We start from the raw sequence: 21,420 nt of genomic DNA, 5'->3' as shown, positions 1-21,420 counted from the left end.
AACAGTCTACAGGTCTATAATCCATTTCCATCTCTGCCTTTGCCCAGAGCACTGGGCAGAGCTCTTTATGTAGTGATTCAGTTAATAATAGTTTATTGTCTGTGGGTGTGGAGGCATTAGCCTAGCAGTAAGCCAATTACATCATCAAATAGTTTAGGATCAGGTGAGGATCCTTGCCATAGGATCTTCCATTTTCCCCGTAATTGTATATCTATTTATGCACTTATATGAATATTTGTGCTTTATACATAAAAAAAGACTGAAAGATTTTTGCACCTCTACCCCCAAGAACCAGCTTTTGTCCCCCTGGGAGTAATATTGCCCCTGTTTAAAAGGATGAGTTTGCTTTCCTCTCTTCCTTCAAAGAAAGGAAGAAGTATGGAAGGCAGACTTGTGTGTCGAGCTAACCTCAACCATGTAGACAAAGAGCACATGAGCAAGAAGATAGAAGGAAGAAGGGACCTGGAGGCTTTGCATCACAGAACAAAGCTACTAGCTTATGTCTAGACAGTTAATTGAGAAAGAAGCATTCTCTGATCTCATTTGAACCATCTTATCTTACTGTTGCAGCCACATAGTCTGTATCCTAACAAATATGCATACCATTTCTTCAAAACTGCTTAGAAGTTTAAAAAATTTCTCTTTTGTTAGTTCCATGTCACCCAGGTCTGTTTGCTCAGGAGTATAGAAATATTATTTACTCGTCTTCTATGTGAAAACACCGTATGATTATAAGCACTGTGAACTATATAAATATTAACATTATTTGAGCTAAAATTTGGGCACCTCTAGGTATCTCATAATCATTGAATGAAAGTGTTACCATGATTTATCTCCCTGCATATGTTGCTAGTTTGCTGTTGTTTTGTTTTGTTGGGTTTTGACCATTAGTTCTGAAGCAGTAGAATACACTAATGACGAGCACATATAGGATCTTCTCTAAGTTCAGTTCCCTCATCTGCATTAGTCTAATAATAGTACCTACCTCACAGGGTTTTATGATATAATGCTAGAACATATTGCCTAATTTGTACTAGGTGTCAATAAATGGTAATTACACTGTTATTACAATAAACCTTTTAAGGTAGATTTCACAAACTTGAAAAGATAATATTTAAGAATTTGATTCTTAAAACTTGAATAAAATGATAATAAAAAGGAGTAAAGAAGGCAAAAGATGGAATAGGAGACCACAGAGATTTCAACGAACTTTTAGAATAATGGAAGTTGTCTTAGGACAGTAATTCCCAAAATATAGACCACTGTATCCTGGGCCTCACCTCAGACTTACAAAATCAGAAACCCTAACGGTGGGGCCCAGTAATCTCTTTTAACAAGCTTTCCAGGTGATTCTGATGTGTGTTTAAGTTTGAGCAGCACTTCCTTAAAACAATGGAGATTCCCTTGAAAAGTCAATCAGTCACCAATACTGGCCTCCCTTTATCCTCTGTGCTCAGTATTTGCTGGCACCAGGCCAAGCAGTGTAGGAATGAGACATGCTTCTGAAATTAGGGGTATCCCTTTCTCTTGGGATTAACATATGGTTACTAGCCTGTCATGCATCTCTTTATGATACAGACATGCTTATGCTTAATTTTACACATATGAGATCACATTGACACTTATTGATAGTTACTTTTTTATCTTTCCCTTCTTATGTTCCACATCTAACAATATAATCTTATATTAGCAATGTAATATGTATATGTATATATATCTTAGCAAAGTATAAATATTAATATATAAATAGCAATATATATTGCTATATTTTTCTTCATGCTTATATATACATATCATATACATATAACACACATGAGTTTTTCTCTTTTATAGTAATTCACTTAGTCAAATTCTCTATTACTCCTTGAGTGTATATTTATAATTTTATGTTTTGCTAAGAAGTCACTTATTTCTTTTGGCTTTTAATTTGTTTGCAAGGAGAGGAGGATTAAAGATGACAGTGTGAGAGGTGAGACAGAAACCACCTCACAAAACCACATATAATATGAGAAAAAGCAAAAACATCAAATCCTAAAAGAACAACAGGAAAGAAGGCTGCGGTAGACTGTCTACACCTGGGGAAACCAGCAGACCTCAAGGAAGAAGGTAAAGTACCAAAGCCATGATCCAAAGGCACCCAAGCCCTTCCCCAACCCGAGTACATTGGAGAGAGGAAGAGAAACAGAGTGGGGAGAGGGTGGAGGCCTAGGACTGCTGAACACCCAACCCTGGAGATCTGCTCTGGGTGCAAGAACCTACATTACATGGTGCTCTGGAGATTAGAGGAGTTGGAAAGCTAAGACAGGAGGAACACTTGGACAGACTGAGATTTCAGGCACTTGTGGAAAACAGGGATCCACACTGGCTGCTCTAGGACAAAAGAAAGGCAGGCAGTCTGAGAAACTTCTTAACAGTGAGAGGGCTGCTAAAGCAGCAAGGATTGCACAGAGCTTGCTGCTCAGGAGAAAGGACATGTAGACAAAATTGTCCTGGCACAATCAGCCCAGCAGGATGAGAACTTTCAGGAGCTTCAGATGCTTTTTCCCCCTGGCTGGCAACACAGCTACAATGCCCCCAGCATGATACACAGCCTGCTGCACCTTCCTCCCGGCCAGCACCAGCACATAAACTGGCTGCCCCTGCCATTGTGTCAGGTCAGCCAGAGGGTAGCCCTGCCTATGGCATCTACAAGTGCAAAGCATAGAGGTTTCTCCCTGCGTGCTTAGCCGACTGGCCCTGGCAGTGGAGACAGGCACTACTGCTGGGAAGCAGGAAAGAGCTCTTTCCTCCTGACAGGCACCAACGCAGCTCGCCTGCAAACCCCCACTATTGCTCCAGGTGCTGAACAGCTCCAGAGAGAGAGAGCTTCTGGGCACTAGAGGGAGCCACCTACAAACATGCAATGTCAAAGGAATCTGGTTCAAACCAAAATCCCACAAACATGAGAAAGAGGGCCAAGTAAAACTGAACTCATCAATCTTCCTGAAAGAGATTTCAAAATAAAAACCATAAACATGGTCATGGAGTTAGAGAAAAATATTCATGAACTCAGGGAAGAATTCAGAAATAGCCACAAACATTGGATAATGCAGTATCTGAAATGAAACATACAATGGGAGGATTTAAAAACAGATTAGATGTAGAGGAGACAGTAAATGAAATAGAAATTAGAGAAGAGGAATAGAAAGAAGCTGAGGCACAGAGAGAAAAAAGGATCTCTAGGAATGGAAGAATATTGAGAGAAATGCATGACCAATCCAAATGGAACAATATTTGCATTATAGGGGTACCAGAAGAAGAGAGAGAAAAAGGGATAGAAAGTGTCTTTGAGGAGGTAATTGCTGAAAACTTCCCCAATCTGGGGAAGTAGATAGTTTCTCAGGTCATGTAGGTACACAGACCTCCCAACACAAGGGACCCAAGGAAGACAACACCAAGACATATAACAATAAAATGGCAAAGATCAAAGATAAAGACAGAATATTAAAAGCACTCAGAGAGAGAAAAAAGATCTCATATAAAAGAAAACCCATCAAGCCATCATCAGACTTCTCAATGGAAACCTTATAGGCCAGAAGGGAGTGGCATGATATATTCAATGCAATGAAGCAGAAAGGCCTTGAAGCAAGAATACGCTATCCCCCAAGATAGTCATTAAATTTAAAGGAGAAATTAAACAATTTCCAGATAAGCAAAAGCTGAGAGAATTTACCTCCCACATACTGTCTCTACAGTGTATTTTGGAGGGACTGTTATAGATGGAAGTATTCCTAAGTCTAAATAGCTGTCACCAGAGAAAATAAAACCACAGTAAAGGAAGTAGGCCAATTAATTACTAAGCAGATGCAAAATAAAATCAACTACCACCAAAGTCAGTCAAGGGATACACAAAGAGTACAGAATATGATACCTAATATATAAAGAATGGAGGAGGAAAAAAAAGAGAACCTTTAGATTGTGTTGTAATAGCATACTAAGTGAGTTACATTAAACTGTTAGATAGAAGGAAGTTAATCTTGAACCTTTGGTAACCACGAATATAAAGCCTGCAATGGCAATAAGTACATACCTATCAATAATCACCCTAAATGTAAATGGACTGAATGCACCAATCAGTAGATATAGAGTCACTAAATGGATGAAAAAGCAAGACCTGTTTATATGCTGCCTACAAGAGACTCACCTCAAACCCAGAGACATTCTCAGACTAAAAGTAAAGGGATAGAAAAAGATATTTCATGCAACTAATAGGGAGAAAAAAGCAGGAGTTGCAGAACTTGTATCAGACAAAAGAGACTTCAAAACAAAGAAGGTAACAAAAGACAAAGAAGGACATTACATAATGATTAAGGGGTCAGTCCAACAAGAGGATATAAACACTATAAATATCTATGTACCCAACACAGGAGCACCTATGTATGTGAAACAAATACTAACAGAATTGAAGGAGGAAATAGAGTGCAATGCATTCATTTTAGGAGACTTCAACACACCATTCACTCCAAAGGACAGATCCAGCAGACAGAAAATAAGTAAGGGGACAGAGGCATTGAACAACGTATTAGAACAGATGGACCTAACAGACATCTACAGAACACCACCCAAAAGCATCAGGATACATATTCTTCTCAAGTGTACATGGAATGTTTTTCAGAATAGATCACATACTAGGCCACAAAAAGAGCCTCAGTAAATTCAAACAGATGGAAATTGTACCAACCAGTTTCTCAGACCACCAAGGTATGAAACTAGAAATAAATTATGCAAAGAAAGCAAAAAAGCCCACAACCACATGGAAGCTTAACAACATGCTCCTAAATAAACAATGGATCAATGACCAAATAAAAACAGAGATCAAGTAACATGGAGACAAATGACAATAACTCAACACTGCAAAATCTGTGGGACAGTGCAAAGGCCATGCTAAGAGGGAAGTATATTGCAATACAGGTTTACCTCAGGAAAGAAGAACAATCCCATATGAACTGTCTAAACTCATAATTAATGAAAATGGAGAAAGAAGAACAATGAGGCCCAAAGTCTGTTGAAGGAGGGACATAATAAAGATTAGTACAGAAATAAATAAAATCAAGAAAAATAGAATAAAACAATGAGAAGAATCAGTGAAAGGAGGATCTGGTCCTTTGAGTAAATAAACTAAATAGATAAACCCCTAGACAGAATTATCAAGAAAAAAGGAGAGAATAAGAAATGAGAAAGGAAAAATCTATACAGACACCACAGAAATACAAAGGATTATTAGAGAATACTATGAAAAATTATATACTAACAAACTGGATAACCTAGAAGAAATGGACAACTTTCTAGAAAAATACAACCTTCCAGTGCTGACCCTGGAAGAAAGAGAAAATCTGTACAGACCGATTACCAGCAATGAAATTGAATTAACTACCTAAAACAAAAAACCTGGACCAGATGGCTTCACTGCTGAATTTTATCAAACATTTAGTGGAGACCTAATACCATCTTCCTTAAAGTTTTCCAAAAAACACTTCCAAACTCATTCTATGAGGCCAGCATCACTCTAATACCAAACCAGACAAAGGCACCAAAAAAAGAGAAAATTACAGACCAATATCCCTGATGAACATAGATGCAAAAGTACTCAACAAAATATTAGCAAATCGAATTAAAAAATACATCAAAAAGATCATCTATCATGATCAAGTAGGATTTATTCCAGGGATGCAAGGATGGTACTATATTCGAAAAATCCATCAACATCATCCACCACATCAACAAAAAGAAGGAAAAAACCACGTGATCATCTCCGTAGATGCTGGAAAAGCATTTGACAAAATTCAACATCCATTCTTTATAAAAACTCTCAACAAAATGGGTATAGAGGGCAAGTACCTCAACATAATAAAAGCCATATATGACAAACCCACAACCAACATCACATTTAACAGTGAGAAGCTGAGAGCTTTTCCTCTATGATTGGGAACAAGACAAGGATGCCCATTCTCCCCATCTTTATTCAACATAGTACTGGAGGTCCTAGCCAAAGCAATCAGACAACACAAAGAAATAAAAGGCATCCAGATTGGTAAGGAAGAAGTTAAATTGTCACTGTTGGCCAGATGACAAGATATTGTACATAAAAAACCCTAAAGAATCCACCCCAAAACTACTACATCTACTATCTGAATTCAACAAAGTTGCAGGATACAAAATTAAACACAGAAATCTGTTGCATTCCTATATACTAACAATGAACTAGCAGAAAGAGAAATCAGGAAAACAATTCCATTCACAATTGCATAAAAAAATTAAAAAATACCTAGTAATAACCCTAACCAAGGAAGTGAAAGACCTATACTCTGAAAACTACAAGACACTTTTAAGAGAAATCAAAGAAGACACCAATAAACGGAAATATATCCTGTGCTCATGGATAGGAAGAATTGTCGCGGTCCAGCCTCGCCTAGTCGAGCAGGTCCTGAAGTGCGGAAGGGGGGCGAAGAAAAGGAAGAAAGACAGAGAGAACTGGAAGGGCTGGTCTCATGCTTTACCGACTGAGCTAGCTGGGCAGATGGGGAGGGCTGATGCTCCTTCACGTCACCAGCCCCTAGCCCTCTTGCTTGCCTCAGCTGTTTCAGTTTGGCTCGAACTCATGACTCTGAGGTTAAGAGTCCCATGCTCTACCAACTGAGCTACAGCAGGGTTCCAGTTAGTTGCTCATGGAATGCGTAAACAGAATGTTCTTTGTTCTCCATTCCCGCCACATCGGCAAGTGGGGGAAGGGCATAGCCCGCTCCCCACAAAGAATTAATATTGTGAAAATGACCATCCTGCCTAAAGCAGTCTACAGATTCAATGCAATCCCTATCAAAATAAAGACAGCATTCTTCATCAAACTGGAACAAATAGTTCTAAAATTCATACGGAACCACAAAAGACCCCGAATAGCCAAAGCAATCCTGGGATGGAAGAATAAACTGGGAGGATAAGGCTCCCTGATTTCAAGCTCTCCTACAAGCTACAGTAATCAAGATAGTTTGGTACTGGCACAAGAACAGACACACAGATCAGTGCAACAGGATAGAGAGCCCAGATATAAACCCAACCATATATGATAAATTAATATACAATAAAGGAGCCATGGATATACAATGGGAAAATCAAAGCCTTTTCAACAACTGGTGTTGGCAAAACTGGACAGTTACATGCAAGAGAAACTGAATTATTGTCTAAGTCCATACACAAAATTAAACTCGAAATGGATCAAAGATGAGAATGTAAGTCATGGAACCATAAAACTCTTAGAAGGAAACATAGGCAAAAATCTCTTGAATATAAACATGAGCAACTTTTTCCTGAATGGATCTCCTCGAGCAAGAGAAACAAAAGCAAAAATGAACAAATGGGACTACATCAAACTAAAAAGATTCTGTACAGCAAAGGACACTGTCAACAGAACAAAAAGGCATCCTATAGTATGGGAGAATATATTTGTAAACAACATACCCGATAAGGGGTTAACATTCAAAATATATAAAGAATTCACATGCCTCAACACCCAAAAAAACAAATAACCTGATTTAAAAATGGCCAAAGGATCTTACCAGACACTTCTCCAAAGAAGAAATTCAGATGGCCAACAGGCACATGAAAAGATTCTCCACATGACTAATTATCAGTAAAATGCAAATTAAAACCTCAGTGAGATATCACCTCACACCAGTTAGGATGGCCAACATTCAAAAGACATGAAACAACAAATGCTGGTGAATGTGCAGAGAAAGGGGAACCCTCCTACACTGCTTGCAGGAATGTAAATCAGTTCAACCATTGTGGAAAGCAATATGGAGGTGCCTCCAAAAACTAAAAATAGAAATACCATTTGACCCAGGAATTCCACGCTTAGGAATTTTCCCTAAGAATGCAGCAGCCCAGTTTGAAAAAGACATATGCACCCCTATGTTTATCGCTGCACTATTTACAATAGCCAAGAAATGGAAGTAACCTAAGTGTCCATGAGTACATGAATGGATAAAGAAGAAGTGGTACATATACACAATGGAATATTATTCAGCCATAAGAAGAAAATAAATCCTACCATTTGCAACAACATGGATGGAGCTAGAGGATATTATGCTCAGTGAAATAAATCAGACAGAGAAAGACAAGTACCGAATTTCATGCACTTGTGGAGTATAACAACAAAGCAAAACTGAAGGAACAAAACAGCAGCAGACCGACAGATTCCAAGAAGAGACTCGCAGTTAACAAAGGGAAGGAGGTGGGGATGTTAGGTGGGGAGGAAGGGAGAAGGGAATTAAAGCGCCTTATGATGAACACACATACTGTAGGGGGATCACAGGGAAGGCAATATAGCACAGAGAAGACTCTATAGCATTTTAATACGGTGATGAAAAGTGACTGCAGTGGGGTGTGTTTGTGGGACTTGATAATATGGATGAATGTAGTAACCATAATGTTGGTCTTGTGAATCCTTTGTAAGATTGTATATCAATAATACCTTAATAAAAACATACCTAAATATTATAACATCAGAGCACCTGAATTCCACAAATACCTTTGAATTACTCTAAATTCAAACTCACTGTGCAAAAATTTCATGTTTGTTTAAGAAGAGTTGATTTCCCTTATCAAATTCAATTAAAAATACTGCTCTTAGTTCAAGGATTCAGGGCTACCTTACACACTGCATGCAACTCTGCCTAAATCATAGTTTATTTACAATGTTTGATTCATATTTCTGGCATTTGAATTTTCTTTTATCTTGAAGAGTTCAATTATTTATTACTTGGTTTGTCCCCTATAGGTATTTGAGTCTGTGACCTTTGCCATAGGTTAAAGGTAAAATCTTAACTGATATGTCCTTGGGGAAGATGCCTATAATAATATGGTAATTACATCATTCTAATTATTTTTACACTATTGTTACTTTTTCTTAACTTAGGCACTGAACATATTTTCATGGTGGTTTCTTTAAAGGTGGCAGTTTTAGGAAATGAAAATAGAAAGTTCTTGCTTATTTATTTCAACCTTGTAAATATATATTAGACAGTCCAGTATCATGGAACAAGATTTTTCCTTCAGCTTTTTCTCACCACTTGTAGAATCTTCCATGAGAATTTCATGTGAAAGCTTCAGGACAAACCATTAAATAATAATACCTATAAGCTTTGATAGGATCAGAGGGTCCACCCAGATTCTGTTCAGACATGTAATGCTATAGAAGTGAGAAATCAGAGCCCATCTGTGTTTTGTAATAATTCCTGGGTTTCTATTGTTGCCTCATTGAAATTCTTTGGTTTGGGAACAGATGTCTGCTCTCTGTGAGAAGCTGCTGGTACTCCCCACTCCCTGGCAGTGCTATTCTCACCTTGGCTCAGCTGCAGCTATGGCTCTGCCTTCTCAATTGCTTGCTGTGTGTTGCCTTTTCATAGAATTACGGACTTTAAAGACTCTTTAGGAAAGCTTTGACCATGAAAAAAAAATTTTTTCTAATGTTCTCAAACTAGCTCAAGGAAGACAGAGAAAAATTGGACAGTAGAAAATGTTTTTCTAAATGTTAAATAGTTTGTAGCTACTGAATTGTCCCTGTTAATATATCTTTTTTTCCTCCTTAAAATTCAGTGTCATTTGGGTGTTTAAATTTAAATTTTTCTGAATGATTAGAAAAACTGTACTTATTTATTCATGAAATGACAATATCAAGAAGGTAAAATGGCAGCTCCACTCTTCACATTCCTCCTTGTTCCCTTTTGACCCTTCTTTGGGGCAGATAGGTATGAGGAGTTATGTTTGTGAGTAGACTCTTCAGTGGTTCTCCAGTGTGGTCCTTGAACCAGAAGTTCCCAGCATCATCTAGGAACTTGTCAGAAATGCAAAATTTTGGACCCCATCACAGGCCTTATAAGATGTATAATGTGCAAATATTTTCTCCCATTCTATGGGTTACTGTCCCGACCTGCAGGACTATCAATGGGGGTCGACGACCTGGAGGAGAGAATTGAAAAAAAAAAAGAATGGGGCAAGGGACACAAAGAACGACCAGCAAGACAGGGTGTCTGATCAAGCTGGCACAGTTTATTGTTTGCAGGCTCAATTTATACAGGTTAGCAAGTAAGGGGTGGGTCAGGAGATAATTGGACCTTAGGTGGCGCCGGCGGGGAGGTGTAGAGGGGTGATTGGGTCTTGGTTGGCGCCGGCAGGAATGGAGGACCCGGAAGAGAAGCGGGGAGTTTGCCATTTTGGGGGTGGGGGCCCTTGGGAGGGAGGTTTTAAGGGAGGGGCTTTCCCCTGGGGCAGAGGGTGCTTCTTGATTAACAAAGGACAGAAAAGGCACATGCTGCGAGGTAGCCTAACCACTAGCTCTAACTTAGAAATGCATATGTTGCTAGGTAACCTAACCACTAGCTCTAACCTTGGAGTTCACTAAATGCGCTTCTTGGTAATAGGGGAAAACTTGTTTCTAACGCGTGGATGGATTCATTGTTGCTGACTTTACAGGAAAGACTTTACTCAAACGTTGCTGTTGTCTTAAGGCTTTTGTGACCGAATCTGCCTAAAGGCCCACAGATTTGCTCCCAACAGGTTACCTTTTTACTTTGATGTTTACTTTGTTTAGAAACCTTCAGGCCATTCTCCACAAGGAATGATATCTGGCAATTATCAGCCAGAAAGACCACTTCAAAATATACATCCTGATTATGATACTCTTTGGCTTAAAATGCTTCTATGAAGACTGGTTAAGCAAACTTTAGGATAGCTCCATAAAATAAAACATTCTGCAGTCATTAAAAAGAATGAGGTAAAGCTCTTTGCACTAATATAGAATAATCTCAAAGAATTAACACTAAGTCAAAAGCAAGGTGCAGAATAGCATGTTTAGAAGTGGGTAGAGGGCTCCCAACAAACCAAAGTCCAAGGGAACAGATGACTTCACAGCTGAATTCTACCAAACATTTAAAGAAGAGCTAATACCCATCCTCCTTAAAGTATTGCAGAAAGTCAAAGAGGAGGGAATACTTCCAAACTCACTCTGAGTCCAGCATCACTCCAATACAAAAAAAGAAAATTATACAAAAATACCCCTGAACATAGATGCAAAGTCCTCAACAAAATATTAGTAAAACAAATTAAAAAATACATCAAAAGGATCACCCATCATGACAAAGTGGGATATTACAGGGATGCAAGGATGGTAAAATATTTGCAAATAAATCAATGTGATACACCACATTAACAAAAGAAGGATAACAGTCATATGATGATCTCAATAGATGCTGAAAAAGCACTTGATGAAATTCAACATCCATTCATGATAAAAACTCTCAACAAAATGTGTACAGAGGGCAAGTACCTCAACATAATAAAGGCCATATGTCACAAATTCACAGCTAACATCATACTCAATGGTGAAAAGCTGAAAGCTTTTCCTCTAGTATCAGGAACAAGACAAGGATGTACACTCTCACCACTTTCATTCAACATAGTCCTGGAGGTCCTAGCCATAGCAATCAGACAAAACAAAGAAAAACAAGGCATCCAGATGGTAAAGAAGAAGTCAAACTCACTATTTGCAGATGACATGATATTGTACATAAAAAACCCCAAAGACTCCACTCCAAAACTACTACAACTAATATCTGAATTCAGCAAAGTTGCAGGATACAAAATTAATACACAGAAATCTGTTGCTTTCCTATACACTAACAATGAACTAGCAGAAAGAGAAATCAGGAAAACAATTCCATTCACAATTGCATCAAAAAGAATAAAATACCTAGGAATAAACCTAACCAAGGAAGTGAAAGACCTATAGTGTGAAAACTACAAGGCACTCTTAAGAGAATTAAAGAGGACACTAACAAATAGAAACTCATCCCATGCTCTTGAGTAGGAAGAATTAATATTGTGAAAATGGCCATCCTGCCTAAAGCAATGTACAGATTCAGTGCAATCCCTATCAAAATACAAACAGCATTCTTCATCGAACTGGAACAAATAGTTCTAAAATTCATATGGAACCACAAAAGATCCCAAAGAGCCAAAGCAATCCTGAGAAGGAAGAATAAAGCAGGAGGGATCTTGCTTCCCACCTTCAAGCTCTACTACAAAGCCACAGTAATCAAGACAATTTGGTACTGGCACAAGAACAGACCTGCAGACCAGTTGAACAGAATAGAGAGTTCAGATATTAACCCAAACATATACAGTCAATTAATATACGATAAAGGAGCCATGGATATACAATGGGGACATGACAGCCTCTTCAACAGCTGGTGTTGGCAAAACTGGACAGCTACGTGTAACAGAATAAAACTGGATCATTGTCTAACCCCATACACAAAAGTAAACTTGAAATAGATCAAAGATGTGAATATAAGTCATGCAACCATAAAACTCTTAGAAAAAAACATAGGCAAAAATCTCTTGGACATAAACAGTGAGCAACTTCTTCATGAACATATCTTGCTGGGCAAGGGAAACAAAAGCAAAAATGAACAAGTGGGAGTTAGCAAACTAGAAAGCTTCTGTACAGCAAAGGACACCATCAATAGAACAAAAAGGCATCCTACAGTATGGAAGAATATATTAATAAATGACAGATCTGATAAAGGGTTGATATCCAAAATATATAAAAAATTCATGCACCTCAACAAACACAGAGCAAATAATCCAATTAAAAAATGGGCAGAGGAGCTGAACAGACACTTCTCCAAAGAAGAAATTCTGATGGCCAACAGACACATGACAAGATGCTCCACATCGTTAATCATCACAGAAATGCAAATTAAAACCACAATGAGATCACCTGACACCAGTCAGGTTGACCACCATCCAAAAGACAGACAACAACCAATGTTGGCAAGAATGTGGAGAAAGGGAACCCTCCTACACTGCTGGTGGAATGTCAATCAGTTCAACCATTGTGGAAAGCAGTATGGAGGTTCCTCCAGAAACTAAAAATAGAAATACCATTTGACCCAGTAATTCTACTCCTGGGAATTTACCCTAAGAATGCCACAGCCCGTTTTGAGAAAGACATAATGCACACTGTGTTTATCGCAGCACTATTCATGATAGCCAAGAAATGGAAGCAACCTAAGTGTCCATCAGTAGATGAATGGATAAGGAAGAGGTGGTACATATACACAATAGAATATTATTCAGCCATAAGAAGAAAACAGATTCTACTATTTGCAACAACATGGATGGAGCTAGAGGGTATTATGCTCAGTGAAATAATCCAGGCAGAAAAAGACAAGTATCAAATGTTTTCACTCATATGTGGAGTATAAGAACAAAGAAAAATACTGAAGGAACAAAACATCAGCAGACTCACAGAACCCAAGAATGGACTAACAGTTACCAAAGGGAAAGGGACTGGGGAGGATGGGTGGGAAGGGAGGGATAAGGGGGGAAAAAGGGGCATTACAATTAGCGCACATAATGGGCACGGGGAAGGCAATAAAACACAGAGAAGACAAGTAGTGGCTCTAAAGCATCTTACTGCGCTGATGGACAGTGAATGTAATGGGTATGTGGTGGGGACTTGATAACAGGGGGAGTCTAGTAAGCATAACATTGCTCATGTAATTGTACATTAATGGTACAAAAAAAAAGATGAAGATGAATTCAGGAGTCCATAGGAGGTGATCAGATTGATCACAAGTAGGCGAAATATCTGCCAGTCCCTAAGATTGGCAATGAAAGTTTTTCTGGAGCCCAACTCAGAGGGTGCTTGGTTTTCAGTAGCAATACTAAAAAAGACCACAAGATGGCAAAGGAACTCTAAAATACTAGTAAAAAACAAAATTGATTGGAGAGACAATGATCAGATATTTTTTGATGAAAACAGAAAAAGAGTTTAAGAATATCTATATTTCAAAACTTATGGAATAATAAACATACTTTCTCTGGCAAATTTTTGCAAAGCTTGCTTATTGTTGAAGTGAAGCCTTTTAAACATGTTAAAAAGCAATATTGTGGACTTATGTATGGAATCTAAAAAAACCCCCATCAAACTCATAGAAATTGAAAATAGAAAAGTGATTGCCAGGGACTGGAGGTGGTGGTGAGGAAAACAGAGAAATGTTGGTAAAAGGGTACAAACTCAGCTATAACATGAATAAGGTCTGAATCTCTAATGTCAAACATGGTGAATATAGTTAATAATACTGTATTATATAATTAAAGTTTGTTGTAAGAGTAGAACTTAAATGTTCTTACCAAAATTTTAAACATACACCTATGTGTGTGTGTATATATATCTAGTTTGTATATATATAGCTATATATAGTTAATTAACACATCCACCAGTTTATGTATATGTATGTACATATGAAGCCACATGTTGAGATGGCAGTGTTACAAGATGATGGAGCCACTCTCAGCCAGGAATACTGTGTGACTGACTACCTTTATTAAACTGCATTGGACTTGTAGCACAAGCAAAAAATGAACCTGTATAAAAATATATACATATATATATATATCTGTGAGGTGATGGATATATTAGTAAGCTAGATAGGAGGAATCTTTTCACAATTTACGTGTATCAAGTCATCACAATATTTACTTTAATATCTTGCAATTTTGTTAATCACATACCTCAATAAAGCTGAAAAAAAAAGAGCAGTATTGGTAAATGAGTTAGATATTTGTTTCTCAGACTTAAACAGATATCATCTTGCCCCCTTAGCTTTCTGACCTCCTTTTCTCTCTTTTCTGACCTCTGTCCCTCTGTCTCCTTCCATTGAGACAGTATAATATGAGGAAAGCAATATAATGCAGTGGTTAAGGGCATGGATTATGGAGCCCTACTACTTGAGTTCAAATACAGAACACCAGTTATTAGGTGTGTGACATTCAGCAAATAACTTAACTCTGGTCTTGACTCTTTTTTCTGTAAAATGGGGAAAATAATAGTTTCCACTTTATTGGATTATTCTCTGGATTAAAGGAATTGATAAATATAAAAGCACTTAGAATGATGCCTGGCATATAAAAATGTTAAATTGTTTGTGTAGTTAAATTTTCAACTTTTTTCTATTTATTTGTGCTGTAACTTTTTTTAATTTATTAAGGAGATGAATGAACTATTTTCTCTTGTTAAAAAAACTTTGAAATCAAATTCAATTGTTTTTGGTGGTATTTAATAGCTTTTTTCCCCATCAGTCAAATTTCCCTATTTCTCACCCTTAGATTAGTCATCTTAAGAGAAGATGACATGGATTTTGTTTACTTATATGGAGGACTTTTTTAAAAAGGAATAGGGTTGTTATGTTCCCGAAAATGAAACAAGAAAGAAAAAGACAGATCAAAGCAGGATAGATTTATATTTTATAGACTTTTGTTCTGTATAAAGAAATACCTTTTCAGTAACCCAGAATTTTTTTTGAAGGAGATGATTCTTTACTTATTTAACCATTTTGCATTAAAACTATCTGCTATTGAAATTGAAACTTGTACATTCACTCTTTAGAAAACAAAACTTTTAAATAAAATACTTCAGGTAACCAACAGATATTGCATGATTTGTATGATAAATATATATTTGTAGATTACAAGATAAAATCATAAATATAAAGTTAATGCCATGTACTTACCATTCAGTTGTAGAAATAGAACATTAATACTTTCGAAGCCCCATATACCCTTACTGATCCATTCCACTCCCTGTACTTCTCCCATACTGACTTTTTAAATTTATTAATCTCATATCAGAAAGTACTTTACCATTTATAGACACATTCATAGTCAACATATTGCTTAGATTTGCAAATTTGAAAACCTTACACGAACAGAATCATAGGTATCGTTCTTCTGCAATTTGCTTTTTTTAAAGTCAACATTATATCCCATTCATCCATGTAAATACATTTAGCTAGAGTTCATTCATTTTAACTCCTGCATAGTATTCTATAATTTGACTATACATTTTATTTTTACCTTCTATCAGTGAAAATGGTATTAAAATCAAGAAGACTTCATTTTGTTCTTAAAAAATCAGTGTCGTTAAGAATATTTTGTACCTATTTCTTTGTACACATGCTCCAGTGTTTTCTGGGTTACATACTTAGTAGGGTAATGCTGGAAAGCTACACAAACAGTTTTCCAAGGTGATTTTTATCCATGTGCCTTCCCATCTGCAGTATATAAGAGTTAATGTTACTTTATATCCCTACCAACTTTTGGCTTTTGAGGTTTTTTCCTGGTGTGTACAAAATGGTCTCTGCTCTAGTCACTCTGGCCTCCTTAGTGTTACTCGGGACCTTTGAACTTATTCTTTCCTCTGCCTGGAATGTTCTCCCCTCTGACATTCCCATGGTTTACTCTTTCACCTCCTGTAGGCCTTTATTCGATTGTCAGATCTCTGTGAGGCCTTCCCTAGCCATCTCTTTAAAAATATGACATGCCTCTCCCCCATTCCCTATCCCCCTTCATTGCTTCATTTCTCTCCAGAGCCCTTGTTACCATTGCCTTTTCCTACTGGAGCCTAAACTCCATAAGGGCAGGGATTTTGTATGTCTTGTGCACTGTTGCATCCCTGGAGTGCACAGCAGTGCTTGCATATAGTAGACTTTAATAAATATTTGTTGACTCAATGGAATGAATCTCATTGAGGTTTCATTTTCATTTTCTTGATTATTAATGAGATTGAGCAGATTTCTATCAACTATATTTCCCCATCTGTGAAATACCTCATCAAATATTTTGCTCAATTTTCTATTGTGTTAATACTTTATTAATTTTTGGGAGTTCTCTATAAATTCAGATTCTAAATCTTCATTAATTATGGGTATGATATTATTCCACTTTAAGTCACTTTAATTTTTAATTTTCTTTCTTTAAATATCGGTATCTTTTGATAAACAGTTTAAATTCTAAGTTGCAAAGTTCATTAATGCAACTGACCCTTGAACAATGTGGGGGGTTAGGGTGCCAAACCCCTGTGCAGTCAAAAATCTGCATATAACTTTTGACTTCCCCAAAACTTAATTTCTAATAGCCTATTGTTGACTAGAAGCCTTACTGCTAACATAAACTGTCAATTAACACATACTTTGTACATTACATGTATTATATATAATATTCTTGTAATAAAGTAAACTAGAGAGAATAAAATGTTTTTTCAAATTGTTGCAAATTTCCAAAATATTTTCCAATATATTTATTGAAAAAGTCCATGTACAAGTGGACCCACACAGTTCAAATCCATGTTGTTCAAAGGTCAGCTGTATTTGCCTTTATATTTTATGTTGTTTGAATGTTGTGTAAGCAATTTTTTCCTGTCCCAAGGTCATGAAGATATTTACCTATATCTTTCTGTTTTTTTACAAATGAGAAAAAATGTTTATTAAGGAAACATTTTAACAGTTCTCCTGTAGCAGAATTTTACAGACTAGAGCACAACCTGAGGGTAATGATTACAGTTTCAGTCATCAACACACTACATAGGATGCTTATTTTACAACTGGAAAGTTGCTGAAGTTTGTGACATGCCACTATAAATGTATGCATTATTAAAAATTACAAATTGTTTGGCAATTACTTTGATAACCTCTTGAGCAACAGCTCCCCCTATGAAAGCAGCAGTGGTGTGTGGCTCAGCAGCTTCAAATCAGCAAAATTCATGGACATAATCATCTTTCACCATTACAGATAATCCATGTTCCTGAAGGAAGCCAGTGAGACAAAAACTTCAGTTTTCCTATATCTTCTTCAACTTGATAGTTAGATACTCCTGTATACCTACTGTGTTGTTTATAAAATCTATCAACAGCCTGTAACATTAAGTATAATACTATCTCATTATCTGGGTTGTCCATGCTGGAAATAATTTCATCCTTGTTAATTGTATCTAAAGCATATTCTTCAGCTAAGGGTCGACATCTTACCACTCAAAGAAATGCAGAATTGCTGTAGAGTAATTTTAATTCTTTCTCTGAAATGGACTCTGGTGCCTGGCCTACAGACTGCAGCAATTTGGCAACATGATCACCCACAACAGCAGCATCTTTCTTTGCTTTCTCATGGTAAACATTTTGCAGTTTTATGTATTTGCTTGAATCTGCAATCATATCAGGAATTGTGCCTCGAACAGGTAAATTTCTTTGACCATCTTTGGTCACAAATTCCTTTAAGGCATGAGCTAAAATCTAGAATGATGGAATCTGTTTGGTGATATTTATGCAGCAATCATCATTAAATATATCTTCAGTACTGCTTGATATCTGCATTGTATTTAGTGCTGTGTTCACATTTTTGATAGCTTCTTCAAAATTCTCTTAATCTTCTGGAGCCCCATTTTCATTCTTTAGAATTCCTTGTCAGATTCTGAAGCTACCTATATCTTTTTGTTAAAGTTTTAGATTAGCCTTTCACTTTCAAGTATCTAATCTACCTGGAATGTATGCTGTAAGATGAGAGTCCTTTTTTTTTTCATATGGCGAGCCATCCTTCCCCTCACTCATCTGCATGCCACCTTTGAGATATATATATCACATATATATTACATATATGACATATACATATATATTTTATATTATATAAACATATACATATAGTTTCCATGAATGCTTCTTTTTTGAGCTCTCTTTTTTCCACTAGTTTTTGTTTATTTCTGCATAATGCCACTCTTTCTTATATTCTAAAACTTTTAATGTATCTTAAAATCTGGTGGGACATTCTCCCTTTTTTATTCTTCTTCCATAGGAGAATCTTAGCTATTCTTGGCCCATCATTCTTCCATATAGATTTTAGAATTAGCTTATCAAATTCCAAAAAATGTACAGTTGAGGTTTTGGTTGAAATTCAATTGAATTTGTACACACATATAGGGAGAATTGCTATATGAATGTTACTATCTATAAGCATAGTATAGAGTTCATATTTATTTAGATCTTTAATATCTTTCAGTAAAGTTTTCTGATTTTCTCCACCTAGAATCTTGTATATCATTTTAAAGATTTCCTATTGGTACCTAATTTTTATTGCTCCCATAAATAGTTATTTTTAAATTACATTTTCTGACTTTTTTGTTGACGTATAGATAGATACAGTTTATTTTGTAATTTGATCTTATGCCATTAAACTTTATTATTATTAATTCTAGTTATTTTTCTGTAGATTCTTTGGAGTTTTCTATATACAGTCATATTATCTTCAAAGAGTGATAATCCTATTTCTTTTTAATTTTTACAACATTTTTTTCTTGTCTTAGCTCATTAGCTGGGACTTACAATGTAATGCTAAAAAAAGCAGGGATAATGGGGATAATGGGTTGAATAGTGTGTCCATTTGTAAACTTAGAATTTGACCTTATTTGGAAATTGGGTCTTTGCAGTAACTAAGGAGCCAGAGGAGATCATACTGAATTAGGGTGGACTCTAAATCCAGTGAAAGTGCCCCTGATAAGAGCAGGAAAGGGCATACACAGACACAAATAGAAAAAGGTGATGAAAGAGGCAGAGACTGTAGTGATGTATCTATCTGTAAGTTAAGGAATTCCAAAGATTGCAAGCAACCACTGGAAGCTAGGAGAGAGACATGTCACAGTTTCTCCCTCTGAACTTTTATAAGGAAGAAACCTTTCTAATGCCTTGCTTTTGGACATTTTGACTCTTGAAATGTAATAATAAATTTCTGTTGTTTTAAGCCAGGTTTGTGGTTTGTTATTGCAGCCCTAGGAACCTAAAACAATGTATATCTTTATCTTTTTTCTGACATTACTGCCTTGTTTATTTATTTAATATCAACTGTGTGTGTGTGTGTGTGTGCGTGCACATGTGCATGCTTTAAATTTGGGAGAGTGGTATTTTTTTGTTACATTCTTTTAAGAACTTATTTAAAATAGGCAATGTATTCACATTTAAAAGGTATATTTAAAAGGTATAAGAGGGTATACTGTAGCCACCCATTATTTTCAGTGTTCTGCCTCATTTTTTTGTTTTCACTGAGTATAGTACAGTGATCATTCCTGATCATTATAGAAACATATTCATTGCTCATTTCTACAACTTTCTAGTATTTTTATTGGTTGGATGTACTATAGTCTGTTTAATCACTTGTTGATGGGTATTTAGGACATTGTAAATTTTTTGCCATTACAAATAGTGCTCAGGGAATAATCTTGAATGTTTGTACAGTTATATGAATACCTCTGCAGGATAAATCCCTAGTAGTGGAATTGCTTTTTCAAAGAGCATGTGCTTTTGTAATTTTAATAAATATTGCCAATTTGCCTTCCATAGAGATCACAATTTACACTCCAAATAGGAATATATCAGTGCTGATCACCCATACTCCAACTACTATAGTTATACTTTTTGATCTATGCTAATATGATAGGGGAGATATGGTATCTCCATAAAGTTTCAACTTACATTTGCTTGTGAGTGAAGTTGAGAATCTTTTCAAAAGATTTCAGTTTGAAAGATCGATTTGATGGGTATAAGATTCTTGGTTGACAATTTTTTTCTTTCAGCATTTTGAATATGTCATTCCTATGTCTTCTGGTCCCCATTGTTCCTGATGAGAGATCAATGTAAGATGAGTTGTTTGTGTCTTGCTGCTTTCAAATTTCTCTTTGTCTTTTAACATTTTTACTGTACGTTTGTGGATCCCTTTATGTTTCTATCACTTGGTTGAGCTTCTTAGATGTGTGGATTAATTTTCTTTTTAATCAAATTTGGGAAATATTTAGCCATTATTTCTTCAAAAACTTTTTCTATTCCTTTCTCTATGTATTTTCTCCTCTCCTTCTGGTCATCCCATTATGCTTATGTTGGTGCACTTAATGTTGTCCAACATTTCTCTGAGACTCTGTTAACTTTTCTCCATTCTTTTCACTCTCCTTTTTGGGGGTTGTATGATCTCCACTGGTCTGTCTTCAAGACAGCTGATTCTTTCTTCTGCCAGCTCCTCTCGTGAACTTGTCATTTCAGCCATTGTACTTTTTACCACCACAATGTCCATGTGTTTCTTTTTAAAACTTATTTCTCTCTCTTCATTGAATTATCTATTTGCTGCAATATTGTCATATTTTCATTTACTTCTTTTAACATAGTTTCCTTTAGTCCTTTCAATATATTTATAATGGTTATTGTGAAGTCTTTGCCTGTTAAAACCAATATCTGGGCCCTCTCATAGGCAGTTTCTGTTACCTATCTTCTTTCCTATGTATGAGTCATGGTTTTGTTTTTTGTTTTTTTGTATGTCTTCTATTTTTTTGTTGTTAAAAACTGGACATTTTAGGTAATAAAATATGTTGTAACAAATCTAGATACTGATTATCCCTCTCTCCTGGGACTTGTTTTTGTTGTTTTTTTTTTCTTGTTTATTTGTTTAGTGACTTAACTATTTTGTGAAGTCTATTGCCCCTCCACAGCCTCAGTTCTTGCTTCTCAGAGGTAG

General features: G+C 36.3%; 1 protein-coding gene and 1 pseudogene across 4 annotated transcripts in view; one reads left to right on the top strand and one right to left on the bottom strand.

Annotated features, from left to right (window-relative positions):
• The window catches only part of ZNF638 (zinc finger protein 638), a 136,662-nt gene that overhangs the window by 14,502 nt on the left and 100,740 nt on the right, over window positions 1–21,420 (top strand). The window lies entirely within an intron of this gene.
• LOC108402247 (NEDD8-activating enzyme E1 regulatory subunit-like) lies at window positions 17,380–18,485 on the bottom strand (annotated as a pseudogene).

The sequence above is a fragment of the Manis javanica genome, chromosome 1 (genome assembly GCF_040802235.1).
Source record: "Manis javanica isolate MJ-LG chromosome 1, MJ_LKY, whole genome shotgun sequence".
Lineage (NCBI taxonomy): Eukaryota > Metazoa > Chordata > Mammalia > Pholidota > Manidae > Manis > Manis javanica.
The sequence above is the reverse complement of the archived record's forward strand: the minus strand, read 5'-3'. Positions and strand labels throughout refer to the sequence as shown.